The sequence below is a fragment of the Sciurus vulgaris genome (assembly GCF_902686455.1).
Source record: "Sciurus vulgaris genome assembly, chromosome: 4".
In the NCBI taxonomy this organism is placed as follows: domain Eukaryota; kingdom Metazoa; phylum Chordata; class Mammalia; order Rodentia; family Sciuridae; genus Sciurus; species Sciurus vulgaris.
In genome coordinates, this window is record NC_136464.1 from 153,327,876 (window position 1) to 153,342,289 (window position 14,414).

At 38.5% G+C, this 14,414-nt stretch overlaps 1 pseudogene across 1 annotated transcript in view; it reads left to right on the top strand.

Moving 5' to 3' along the window:
• The first annotated feature begins 572 nt into the window (after window positions 1-572).
• Window positions 573-14,414, top strand: part of LOC306660299 (BAR/IMD domain-containing adapter protein 2-like 1) — a 49,051-nt pseudogene continuing 35,209 nt past the window's right edge. The window contains exon 1 of the transcript in view: window positions 573-596. The product of the transcript in view is annotated as a BAR/IMD domain-containing adapter protein 2-like 1 (transcript). The remainder of the gene's footprint in view (window positions 597-14,414) is intronic.

Here is a 14,414-nt window from a genome sequence, read left to right on the forward strand (position 1 = left end):
TTTGTGGAGACTCTCCAGGGGCTAGAGTTCTGAAGACACATGCTTTGGAAGTGTTCTGCTCAGATACTATAGGCTTCTAATGGCAGATGAAACCTGGCGTGAGGATATTATATTAGCATTCTGGGGCTGCCATAACAGAGCCCTACAAACTGAATATCTTTAACAACACAATTTAACAATTGTAGAGGACAGAAGTTTGAGATGGAGGTGTCAGCAGAGTCATGCTCCCTCTGAAGGCACCAGGGAAGGATCAGTTTCAGGCCTTCCTCCTAACTTTGAGAAGTTCCTTGGCTTACGGCCACGTAACTCCAGACTTTCTGAGGAGTTCTCCCTGTGTGCGTGCCTCTGTCCAAACTTCTCCCTTTTTATAAAAACACCACACTCAAGTATGACCTCAACTAATTACATCTGCAACAATCCTGTTTCCAAATAAGGTCACAGTCTGAGGCCCTGGGGGCTCCGACTTTAACATATGAATTTGGAGGGACATCATTCAACTTGTAATAGATGAGGTAAGGTCATGAAGGACTGTAAGGAAGACACAGCCGCTCTAAGCCTCAGAACGACAACACATGACGTGTGACAAAAGTCGGAAGGTGTGTCACAACTAACCTGTTCCTAAGAGTAGCTCGCAGGCCTGAGTTTGTATATAAGTGTTACCAGGGGCAAGAAGACTGGGATGAGGAAGTACATGCTTAGGTCAGCTTTGGTCAGCACTGGTGGCCATGAGTTCAGTGTTAATGAATCAATAATATATATTAAATTAGGTATCAGAACAGAAATACACATAAAACAGGGTTATGTATTGATGGGTTGGTGAAAATTTTGTGACCAGAATCCTCCAGGACCCTAAACCTGTACTTCCCCCAGGAACAATAGTTCATTGTTTGCTGATTTAGTGTTCACAGTGGCTTTACATAAAGAACTATCATGAGAATCAACTAATGCTTTAAATCCACTTTCACTCTCCACATTTCGCTCATCACTAGCAGTCCTACAGTTCGATCGTGCTTCAGTTTTCCACTTTCAAATTTTGAAATGGGAAAGCAATCACCATCACACAAAAGAAACTTTAGCGGTGGTGCTTTACGGAAACCCTAATATATTCTAGTCAACTGCACGTCAGACATTCCTGATGTGTATTTTTTCTGTCTCTATGTAACACTAGTACTTCCTTTTCCTGACTGACCTCAGAATTCTCTTGGTATATATTTTAACATTGGAAATACTCAGTTTAGCTCTTTTTTATGTACATTGACTTGTGCTGTGGTCCAATAATTTAAGAGACTCTACATCCCTAGAGATCTACTGTATGTTCCATGTCAATTTTACACCCTCAGGATTGCCTGACTCAGATCTCTGTATACAATACATGCTCACCAGAAATTTGTTGAAGGAAATAAATTATTCTCTACTCTCTAAAGAGAAATATCAAACAATCATAAGTAGCAAAGTTATCTGGAATTCTAAACAGAAAAAAATAAGACTGAATCTGCTCCCCAAGCCATCTCTGACTGTAATACAGGAGTAAAAGACACACCAATGTGATTGCTTTCTACCACTGAAACTTTTATCAGCCCTTGGCTTCTGCACCCGTCTGCTCTCTTCCCAGACCTTCTGATAACTTTTTCTAGGCTTCCTTGCCTCTTTCCTCCCCATAGACATTAGCAACCTCCAAGGGACTATGCTCGGTCTCATTTACTTTTTCTAAATTATCTCCCTGGACAACGTTCACACATTTCAGTGGACACTATAGAGTAGATTATAATTGAGTAGATATCCCCACTCTGGTTTCTTTTCTAAGCCCAGAGATCAATGTACAACTTTTGCTCAATTCATAGTTAAACCTGTTACCATCCCTAAACACAATACTTTCCTCGGTAATCCATATTTTAGAGAGAAGCATGATTATCTAACCCACTCAATTTTGTTTCATTTCTTTCCTTCATCCCCCAGATCCATGTCTTGCCTTGTCTTGATAACTCCATCTCTCCACACGTTTCCCCTTCCCTTCCCCTTTGTGGTTATTAATGCTGATCAAGTTCAGACCCTTTGTGTCTTTGTCTGGTCCATTATGACAGTCTCCTTCAATCACTGGATTTTCTGCCTCATTCTCTTGCCTTCTCAAATGACTTTCGAATTACAACTCTGTTGAATGTTCCCTCATGTGCTCCTTCAAATCTACTCTTTGCCCTTTCCCACACTGGTCTGTTTGTCCTGAAAGCTGGACTACGTGGAAGACATCAACAATACTACTTGTTCTATAGCTTCTAGTTGAACATGATCACTGGGAAATGTGGTCCCACTCAGGCTAGGCAGAGAGGGCATCGGACCAATGATACCAGCTGATGTTTTTGATTCTATCAGGTAATCTCTCCCCATTTTCTCATTTAGAGGTGGGGATGGTGAAACCCTGCCACTGCCTCCAATTTCAAGTCCTAAAGGCTGTATTTCTTTCAATTTCTACATGTTTTGTCAATATTTTTTGCAGAACCCCTTTATTAAACTTTTCTCAAATTACCTTATTTGAATGTGCTTCTGTTTTCTAATAATGCATTCACCAAAATTATTTACCAAAAGCAAAGCAAATCATGTTACTCCCCTTTCCTAGAATCTTAAAAATTTATTCATTGTCTAAGTTCCAAACTCTGTTGCTGGTATTCAATTGCTCACAATGTTGCTACCTTTTCTTGTCCATTATAACCACACCACTCCCTGCCACTGAGGGCTTACTGACTTTACCTAGTCTCCCCCAAAACCAAATATTGTTATGCTGTATGTCAGAAGTCCCTCTAGTCCTTCGCTTTTTGGTGAGATGTTATTTACTTTCCAATTCCCAGTTTAAAATACTGTCTTTCAAATGATGTCTTCTTAATTGAAATCATCCCTTGTTTTTTCATTCTTCTAAATTGAAGTTTTAATTATATTTTGTCTTAAACCAATATATCATTGATATTTAAGGTATCCATGTATAAATAAACTTATATTTTTGTGTGTTCATGAGAAAATGTTGCTATTTTTCTTTTCTTTCTGTCTACCTTTTCTCTTTCTTTTTTGACATGTGTGTGAATTGCATCAAAGAATAACCAAAGTTTCCAACAGTAAGAATGTTGTGTGCAACACACAATTACAAAAGTCACACTGTCTCCGATCAAACAACAACTTCTATGCTATCACGTATTATCGAAAAACAATATTGAGAGACAAATATGGATGACAGAACTAAAATAAAGGCAGAAAAATGTCTGAGACAAACATAAATTTTGGAATGACATCTCACTTTCAGTAGAGAACACTGAGGATATGGGCAAAGATCACAGATTAAAACAAGGCAGAATGTTCTTCTATGCTCTGATTCATAACCTTCTGAACTTAGAAAGGAAGTTGAGAAATTCCCCCAAGAGAACCAAGGAACTTATCCCTTGGTTATTTTGTGCTGAGAATGTTAAGTAAATATTACTCAAAGCTTTCCCCATTACTAACATGCAAATTTTTTCTCTCTGGGTCAAATTTGAGTTATAATTATCAATAATTACCAAAGATATTAGCTCTTGAGGATATAGTTTCTATATGAAGCACAAGTTAAACCCAGGTTAAGTTGAGCAAGTGCAATAAAGTTCAATACACTGTAATTATTTATTATCCATATTTACTATGCTTACATTTCTTGGATGCAAATGGTAAAATTTGAGAACTCTTCTATACCAAATAACAAAGCAAAGATTTAAGAGGCAATTGCTAGTGTGAAGATAGATATACCAGACTTGAAAATAAATAAATAAAAAATAAAAGGAAAGAGAAGAAAAACAACCCACAACCCGCCAAACAGGTATTTGGGCTATAAGATGAAAAATAATTGGACATTTCAGAACTGTAAGATCATTCACAAACTTTTCACTTTTTGTCAGACAGTTATGCCTCCATGCATCATGTTGAAAAACAGCACTATTTCAAGTCAGCCCCAAGAAACAGCACATGTAGCCACACACATCCGGTGCTTCGGTGGATAACCTGGCTCTTCAACCACACCCACATACAGAAGAAATCCTCAATGTGACATGAAGGACAGCGAAACAAAAGTGTTAGCAAAGTATTGTGAGCATCAAGGCTCATCTAGAATTTCCCTTGAATCAGGCCTTTTAAAATGGGGACTATGTATCCAAGACTCTGTGGGAAGAGTGAGCACATCAAGGCCAGACCAAAGCACAGTGGAAGAAAACACAGGCAAAATGGGTCTCCCTCATCCTACCAATCCAGGCCGTTGCCATCTCTAATTTAGTGGAACTCTTTCTTGCCTTTCTGTGCATTTCTCTTCCCACAATTTCCACAGTTTCCACAACCCACAGACCTTCCTTCTTCCCCACCCAAGCCACTGCTGACAGAACACATGATTAGATTTAAAGCAAACTCAGATGCTGAAATTAGAGGTGGCCTGTCCCAGAAGGGAACCCATTTACTACCATTGTCTGATAAACTTTTGAACTAGAGGGGAATGCTGCTTTAGAGAACAGCAAGCAGATTAACACCATGCTGGGGAATGTAGGTCATCTCTTTGTATGTAGAGGTAATTCAATTCATTGTCATTTGGTACTCATAATCACTTCTGAGTTGAATTTAAAGCACATTACTCAGAAGCCTGGATTATATTTTCTCCTTGTAAATACATAAAGCTTCACCTAAGAAGAGAATCATTTGTTTGTAGAAAGAAATAAGTGTATTTTAGTTGGAAAGTATAATAAAATTTATTTTGTAAACAGTTTTCAAATTGTTGCATTCAGTGTCAAATATTTTTCCTGAAAGCTATTTTTATGTTGCATTTTTAAATCCATACCTGATGGATTTCAATCCCCCTCGTGGTTTCTCTAGAGTGACTGACTCACTACGCAGTTAAGAGCAAGGATTTCTACACAGGCTTACAACTTTCATCAGAAAAGAAGTCACTTCCATGTTTAAGTTGAAAGGACATAACACAAACTGGTTACTTATTTTTCCCCTAATCCACAAAAGTGGCTTTGTTTTATCAGAAAGGAATTCTGCATTCAAGTTTGTGGTCAATTATCCTTGTTTCCCTTAAAATACCATTACTTAGAATTGTGGTTATAAACAAACTAAAACACATCCTTTTCTTCCCCAAAGTTACAACATAAAAATACTATAGCATCTTTAGAAGAAAATGCACTTTCTGTGAGCAGTAACTTGTGTTCATTGCCAAAACAAAATTAAACGTTTGATATATGGTATTAAAAATAGATAAAAATATCCTACATTTGCTATATTATTATTGAGAAAATTAAAATGGCCAGTTTGAATTTCTTCTACTAGCTTTAGCTCCATTATCTACAATGAGAAATTCTCACAGAGTATTTCCTGTTTTAGTCTAAATCAAGTACTATATTTTTCACATTGCTTGAACACAAGAAAGGAGGAAAACTCACCACCATCTAAAGTTAAGTTTACCCCACAGTCCCTTGGGAAATGAACTCCCCCGGGTCTAACTGCATTAAAAATATCAATTGTAGGCCTAGGATGTGTGGACATAGCACATCTTAAGTAAATTTAACCAAGTTTACTGTTCCAAAAAGCACAAAACAAAGATATTACTTTCAGGGCGGAGGACAGAGACACAAGTAACACTGCCTGAAACAGAAATATAAATTTCTGAAACTCCCAATTCACACCAGGATCATACAAAAGGGAACAAGTTTCAAAAAGAAGTCTTTTCTCTATCTGAAAGTGTAGCTTCATAAACAGATTTATCTTTTTTAAATACGGTGGTAAAATAATTCACCACATAGGCAATTGCAAACATTCAGGGTGACCACTTCTGATCTTAGTGAACTTCATAATATCAGAATTTTGCAATAAAGTTGGAACTGCAGGACACAATACAATACCACACCTTAGATATGAACACAGTTTTCATCCATGACACTCCACCCAGTCTAGCCTGGTCTTTGTTCCATGGCAGTAATTTCTGGTATAAACTGTCTAAATGTCATGCTAATCAGACAGAAAAAATGAGCAAGAAAAACACCAATGCCAAGTTGTTATGGTGAGAAGAAAGGAAGGTAAAGAGAGAAGGAAAACTCCTTGCTCCCTATTTACTTGGTGCTCACACACTGAACACGTGCTGCTCATTAATTTATCTTAAGGAATTCTTCTCACTTGCTTTATGCCAGTACTGTTCTGGGAACTGAAGAAAGAACAGCATGTAAACGAAAGACCCTGTTCACATGGAACTGAGATTCTCCTCTGATTGCCTCTGTGTTATCTCAAGGTTATGGGATGTGGAGGAAATGGATGGGAAAGCTGTCAAAGTCACAGGGAGTGAACATAGGGTGGATGGGAATATGTTCTGGTACAAATTTGAGTCTTTCCCAGGGGGCCCACTTGTTAGTTTGTGCTAAAGGCTTTATATACTTCAGAACAGAATTGACCCAAGATCCATAAAACATCATGGAGGAGGGGAGAGTTTAGCAAATCACTTGAGGCACAGAGAATATCATATTTCTTTCTGTAGGATGATACTATTCTTAAAATTATTTTTAGCTAATTATGATCTTCCTGAGGAATCCCTAGAGTCTCTCCTGACTATACTCAGAGGTCAAAAAACAATGTGAGTAACTGAAGCTGGTGGGGGTAAAAGACAACAAGAAGTGAACGGTGGGTAGGTCTCTCCAAAATCCCTTCGCACTTATTTTCAAGAACACTATGCAGGCTAAATTTTTCCCAAGCACTACCAAATTCAAACCTCTACCATAGTACTATAAAAATCTATACTTTTAAAACTATAAATCAGTAATAATCATCATTGTCATTGGCTATAAAGGTATTTTTACTGTATACTTCTTCTTTTTACTACCCAGAATCCAGTCATTCTTCCTGTCCTAATCATAACTCATTTTTCCTAAACGGGTAGCAACCAATCCACCTCTATTTTCTGATCACATGCATTGAAAGGATCTTCACACCGGGAAGAGATGGAGCATTTGGGCATACGCCACAGCATTGTAATTCCCCAGGAAAGTTGATGATTGGTTTTGTAATAAACACATAAACCAAGCAAATCTAATGAATCTAAGATGAAACAAATTCTTCCTGTTATTTGGGGCAAACAGTTTTTGCTTTTCCACAATTGATGTCAAAATGACACATTCTAAGGCTGAAGCTGTTCCCATCAACTTTGGGCCATGAAGTCTGTTTAAAGGAACAGTGTCAGAGTTTATTGATCTGGATGCCATGGTAACCTAACATGTCTGTGGCACCATGTACTACACACTAAAGGGACAGTCTAGATCAGTGACTCTTAAATTTTTCTACCTACAGAGAAGAATAAATGCTTAACCTCAGAAGGCAGAGCAGTATAACCCCAAATAGCTCATATCCGCAAAAATTTTTTTCAACTTGTCCAGTTTATTGCAAATGTAGGCACTTTCCAATTTTTATAATGTCTATTTTAATATAAAAATTATCTGCAAGTAAAAACTGATATTCTAGGAAGGCGAGTGATGGACATATTTTATTTTCCAGCTATATCAAACCCCTAGCACCTTGCTCTTGCCCTGGGATATTAAGAGACATGAGTCAAGACTGTTCATGGACAAATGCCCACCATTTAATATCTACTAATTTGCATTTCTGAATACTTGATTTTAAAGATGTTCACTTAAGGTTTTAAAAACAAAGAAGTAATTTTACTGAGCTTTCATATAATTCAAACTAATATAATATCACCCAGTAAAAGGGTCCCTTGAGAACACTACTGGGTTTCCTTCTTCTTCTTTCTACTTCTTCACACCACTGCCATTCACACACACTACCACTTACTTTCCTCTCTCTGTTTGGTCATTAAAATCATGAGATGAATTTACAGATTGCCACCTACGCAACATAAAAAAGCAAACTTACCTGTCCTCATCCAAGACAAATAAACATATTGAGTGTTTTTAAGGAGAATGTCTTAGGCCTTTACAAGTTAATACTGTTTTATCAACCTCATTCCAAGTAAGAGTTTTAAAAGTGGGAGGGGGTATAAAACAAGTTCTTAACTCCCCCAGGGTTTTTTTTTTTTTTTTTTTTTTTTGGGGGGGGGGTGGGATGCTGGGGATCCCAGGGCCTTGTGCTTGCAAGGCAAACACTCAATACTGAACTATCTCCCCAGCCTCTCCCCCAGGGTTTTATTTCAAAGTCTCCACCTCTGAGGATGCAGTGTGTCCTGCTGTTTCAGACAAAGTGTCATGCAAAAACCTGAGGACATTCTGCTAACTTGAGGAGTAATTGTGGAAACAACATGTTACAGAGGTACTGAAAACTAATCCTGGATTTTCCAGTGTAATTTACATTTGCTGAACAGTCAGCTCTCCCCAGACAGAAGTCAGAATGTTTATAACGTTCAGCCTTGCTGTTTGTAAATGGAACACTGAGCTCAGAATTCATAATCACTAATTAAGCTCCTGTTTTTTACCCAACATTGGGGGAAAAAATCCTAGTGGGTTCTCTCATACTGAACCATAAACACATGTTATGTTGTGTGTAATAAATTCCCTAACATTGCACTTCTTTTGAAGGGAAGGATGAGGGACATAACAGAATATTTTGAGCTAAAATCTAAAAGACTGTCTAGTTGGCACATCAAGTAAAAACTGAGAAGAAATCCACACGATTACAATACCATATGTATCCCCCATGTTAGCATGACAGTGTGATAAGCTAGAAGCTAGAAGTACTTTGGAGGTTACCTGATCGAATTCCTTTTTACAAAAAAAAAAAAAAAAAAAAAAAAAAAGAAAAAGAAAATGGAAACCAGCCAAGCAAAGTTACTTTTTCAAATGACAATTCTTCTGATTTCTAGAGCAGCATTACTTTACTGCATAAAATGCATAGAACATACACTGAAGTCAACTCATCAGTGTTACATAACACTCAGAATATGTCACATCATTTTGCACACAGAAGAGTTCTTTTTCTTGCTATCTTCGCCACTGTTATCCAAGGTGTTTGGCCCTTAACATTCATCCAGAACTTTGCTTGTTGGAATTCCCTTACCCACCTTCTTTTGCCCATGAATGAATGCCTTTGGCTAAGCCAGAAAGCTCTGAAAATAAGTAAGTCTGACTTTGCTGAGTCAGGAAGAGAGAGATCAGTTATGAGTTAGGAGGAATAGCAGTGAGTCAGAGTATGATAGCTATCAGGTGCCATCCATGGCCAGTAAATAAAAGCAGGCTTGGTCAAGCTATCAGACACAGAGATCTGACTCTCAGGAACTGACAATCATGAAACATTGTTCCAGATTGCCTGGAGTATGTGGTTTCCGTGAAGTGGCTCACTGCGGGGATTTGCATGCCCTGGAGGTGCCAATGACCTGCTAGAGCAAATGCCTTGCTTAGCTCCACCCATCCTGTTTCTCACAGAAGAAGCTCCTACCGGTCCCCCTTTGAACTGTATTGCTATAAATAAAGAAAACGTGGGCTCCTCCATTTTGTTAGAGCCAGACCCTTATGAATGGCTCAACCCATCAAGCCCCTATTCTAAAGATAATTCTGTCTCCGTTTTTCTTGATGATAAATAAATTTCTTAGCAATTAGTTCACAGCCAGCCCATCCCTCCCATAGGAACCCTTTTCCTGGCCCCTTCGGGACATGTGGCAATAAATAACCATATTCCCTGGTTTCTATGTTTGACACTGTGGCATCTTAAGGCCTTGCAGACCTGGGAGGAACCACTCCTCTGGGGGCTAGACAATTTGCATAGATAGTAAAGGACTGGCCTGCAAATATAGCTCTCATGTGAAAACCAACTTGTCCAAAACTCACTCTCAGACCACCTCCTATATCCCAGCTACTAGCCATCTGCCCTAGTCAGCTCAGAGACTGGTACCAGACAGGGAAGTGTTGCCGCCCACGGCAACAATTGCGCGGGTATTTATCAAAGGTGGACTGGAAACTCAGCTACTTCGATTTCTGAGCTGTTTCCTTGCTTGCTTGTTTATAGAGGATAGAGGAAATGAGGCTTACTTGCTTTGAGAGGAGAGAGAGAGAGGCTTTGCATAAAAGAGAAAGAGAGACTGCTTAAGAGAGAGAGACTACACTTTCAGAGACCTGTATCTTCTTAGTTCTGCTGCTTCTTCTTTAAAGTGCGTCCTGCATCCTGTGAACTAAGGGTGCGTCTATCTGAGGTGCTTCTTAGTGATGCCTCCCGCGTACTGCGATCTGCCTATCTATGATCTAGAGGTGTGTTCTCAATTCTCCGCTCTGTGATCTGCCTTCCCCCCACTGCCTGCTGCTTCTCTCTGCGAGCTGCTTCTATTTGCTTGCTGCCTTTTCTTCTTCCTTTCTGCTAGTAGCTTCTCTCCACTTCTTTCTGCTAGCTGCTGCTCTCTGCCTTCTACCTACTGCCCGCTTATATTCCCTCCAGGAGGTGGAGGGTAGGTCCACGCCTCTTATGCAAAGATTAGGCAAGAAGCTAGATGTCCGAGCAGGCACGATCAGGAGTGCTCGAGAACACATGTGCATGCATTGTGTGTGTGGTCGATAAATCACCTGGGTGTGCTTATGTCAATTAACCTCCTCGCTGCCGACAACCTCTGGCTGACTGCCAGGCGCCATCCTGGTGCCATCTGCAGGCACAGCCCCCAACAGGGAAGGACAAACCCAACATCTCAGGGCCTGCTGAAATTACTCACACCACCCAATCTTAAGCAAGTGTGCCCTGCTTGACTACCACTGCCTGCAGAAACTACAATAAAAGCCATTGCCAACATTTCCCCCTCGTTATTTCTTCTTCCTACCCAGCCCCAGTGCTTCCCTGTGTGGGGAATGATCCCCATTCTTGGGAACTCTGAATAACAAACTGTCCTTTCAATAATAATCATCTCCGGATCTGTTGACTTCATCATACCTGAGTAAATAATAAACCTACATTTTAAAATGCAGAAGTCAGAATTCAAGAAAACAAAGATTGCCAAAATAAGAGATGGATTTCAAGTAAGTCAGAAAAAGCAAGAGATAGGTCACCAGTAGGAATAATGTGGCAAACGTCTGGCTCAGGAAACCTGAGAACCCAGAATTCTGATAGTGGTATGCCTTCGGGGCCCTCCTGCTAATATGAGAGGATTGTCTTAAAGTGGCACATGAACAATTTCCTTCTGAACACACTGCTTAATAAATGGCATGTGAGAACTTCAACATTCCTAGACACAGACTCACTGTGTAGCATTCCGATGACCAGCGGCCTAGTCCTAGTCTGTAGTAGAATGTTAAAATAGCCTCTTAGTCATCCCCTGCTTTTTCTTTTTCCCTTTTTAAATCACTTTTCCAGCCTAAGTCACAGCTTGCATATTCATAAAAATATTCCGTAGTTCCTCATATTAAACATTGAATCCTCATCATTACTGGAACTCTCCAAAGTGTCTCCAGCCTAATCTTTACTTCTACTTTTCCAGTTTATTCTCTATGATCTGGCTAAATTAAAGTACCCACTGTTGCCTGTGTGTTTTTTCTCCTGCACTGAAGTACCATAAAGTGTGTGTTACACATACTTGATGTTAGTTAGGGCCACAAACATACATGGCTATGAAGTCTTAGCTCCCAAAAAGAATGGTGTGATCTTGGAACTCTGTATTCTTCCTTCTTCTCACAATGAAGTAGAATCAATAAAACACGTATGAAAGGATCACAAACAGGATAAATGAGATAATATGTACAAAGATCTCAATACAATTGTGGGTTGAATTAGCATTAGTTAATAGCTATTAGATCATTTCGTTAAAAGAGTGGGCTAGAATTTTTGAAATATGTCATGTGCTCTGTATTATTTGGGACTCATGGAACTCTGATATATAATTACTGCCATTTTTCAAATGAAAATAAAAACTTAGACTCAAGAGAAGTGACTTACAAGATCATAGAATCAGGTAAGAATTACAAAAGTCCTTGGCTCTGTCTTGCCTCCACTCTTCTGCACAGTATATGATCCCTTTTTTAATGAAAGAACAGTTACTCATTTACCTTTTATTCTTACAGTACCTAAGAATCAAATGGGAACTTTTAAAAAGTAACTTTTTGCATATTTGTATATATGTATATTAATTTTTATATAAACTATGTCATTGAAATATGACAACAGATCTGCAAGTTACATATTATTCTACCCATTTTCAGGTGAGGAGATGAAGAATCACAGAGACTGAGTTGCTTATATCAGATAGGTGGTGGTTGGCAGCACTATACACATCCATTCAAAACGAAGGCTGAAGTTACAACTTGAAATAGGCATGTTTTTCATTTCCATTGAATCCAATTTTAATTGACATCTGAAAAACATCTACTTCACTCTGTTATAAAGTGCAAAATAATGATATTTTCTGGAAAAACTCTGTGTGTGTGTGTGTGTGTGTGTGTGGTGTCTGTGTATATTTCAGCTAAAATAGAAATCTGTTTAAGCTGAGTACATGGTACTCCAGCAGTATAAAGATCTTTCCAGACTCTTGGCACCTAGTTTTGACCTGTTGGAAAGTTATGAGTAAGGGGATATTAGGAGATGTTATGGAAATAACTTATAAAATATACCTTACTGCAGGTGAAGATCATTTCTTCTCCCTTTCTTGACCCTTGCATAGAACACAGATATGATGACTAGAAGTACAATATAAAGCAGTAAAATAAAAATTATTCCCTAGGAATGGCATTGTAGAAATTTCAAAGCACCCTGAGTCCCAGACTACTACTGAGTGACCATATAAATCCTGAATATTCTAAATGCTAACTTTTACAGGAGAAAATAATGTCTATGTAAACTACCGTTATTTTGGTTCTGTACTACATATAGACAAATTATAATTATTATTATTTCTTAATTATTTCCTGATGAGTAAAGGAAGAAGGAAAGAAGGAAGAGAGAGAGGAATGAGGGAGGGAAAAGGGGAGGTAGAGAAAATGAAGAAAGAATTGAAATAAATTTTGAGGGACATATGGGTGAAGTATCAATTATGGAATCTCAGAGTTGAGAAGGATATTAATGGTAAACCCATCCATCCACAGAGGCAGTCCTCAGATCTTCTCTTCAAAATTAGCAAAATCAAGCCACAGGAAAACTATAAACAGATGTACTGATTTAGAAGTCTCTAAAATAAAGTGTGAAGTTTAATAATTGTCAGAGCCAGATCAATGTAGCTACATTCTCATTCTTTGGGTTGAATATGGGCAGGGCAGTGACATCTGTCTAAAATGTGCTAGGTCTATATGAAATGATACAGAAGGGACAGAACTGCTGAAGTCATTGTGGAGACCCAAAGGAGGATATTGATCGAAAGAGCTAACTCGGAATACTTTGCCGCAACTTTTAGAGCCTTCAAGAAGTGTTTCCGTTTTTTTTGTTTTTGTTTTTTGTTTGTTTTTCCCACATAGCCCTGACTGCAACATCTTCGGTGACTTGCTTCATGGGAAACAGGACCAAATCACATGTGGCTCATTATGGTTTTTAAAATACGTGTGTTATAAGAATTGCATTCACATGGTCACACAGACAACTCGAGAGTGAAGTCATTGCTGCTGTATGGAGCAAAGCTGTGGTTTATTCGCATGTTGGTGCCAAATGTTCAAAAGGAAAACAAGAAAATCAAAGATGCTGACATACTGATAATGCCTTGGGTAGTGAGAGGGTCAACACTGTGATCCTCAGCAACGTTATACAGCATCTGTCCAGAATTTTTATTATGAGAATGAGCAATACCCAGGAATTAGGAAGAGCTTCCAGGAACAATAAGATACATTACTTCCATCTGTTCCTTAAGGGGTGGAGTTGAGTATGAGGAAAATAAGCTTACCCTTGAGCAATCAGAGTCTTCCCAGTTCACTGCTGAATTAACATTTCTCCTCACCTGGACAACCTAAGCAAGGTCTGTTCTCCATCTTCCTGAAAATAGCTCTAAAAGCTGATCAGGAATGACCAGCTTTGGAGCTGGGGTTGTGGCTCAGTGCTAGAGCACTTGCCTGGCATGTGTGAGGCATAGGGTTTGATTCTTAGCACCACGTATAAATAAATTAATTAATTAAATAAAGGTCAACTAAAAAAAATTTGACAACTAAAAAAAATTAAAAAAAAAAAAAAAAGAATGACCAGCTTAAAATATTCTCCAAAACCTGTTGAGAATCCAGGACTCTTCATCTAACATAATTACTTTCACAAGCATTTGACATTTCTTTTTTCTTTTTTTCCTAAGGTATGATTATGATGCTCCACTGAGGTTGAAATAGACTGTTGCAAGTTGTATCATTGCAAGCAGAATCAGGACTAATTAGAAGTGTTTATATGATTTGTGTTCTTCATTGGTTATATACTTAGAAACAATGACGTTACTAAACACCCAAGCAATTAATATCAATCCTTCTTAACCTCCTCCAAATAATAGAAGAATA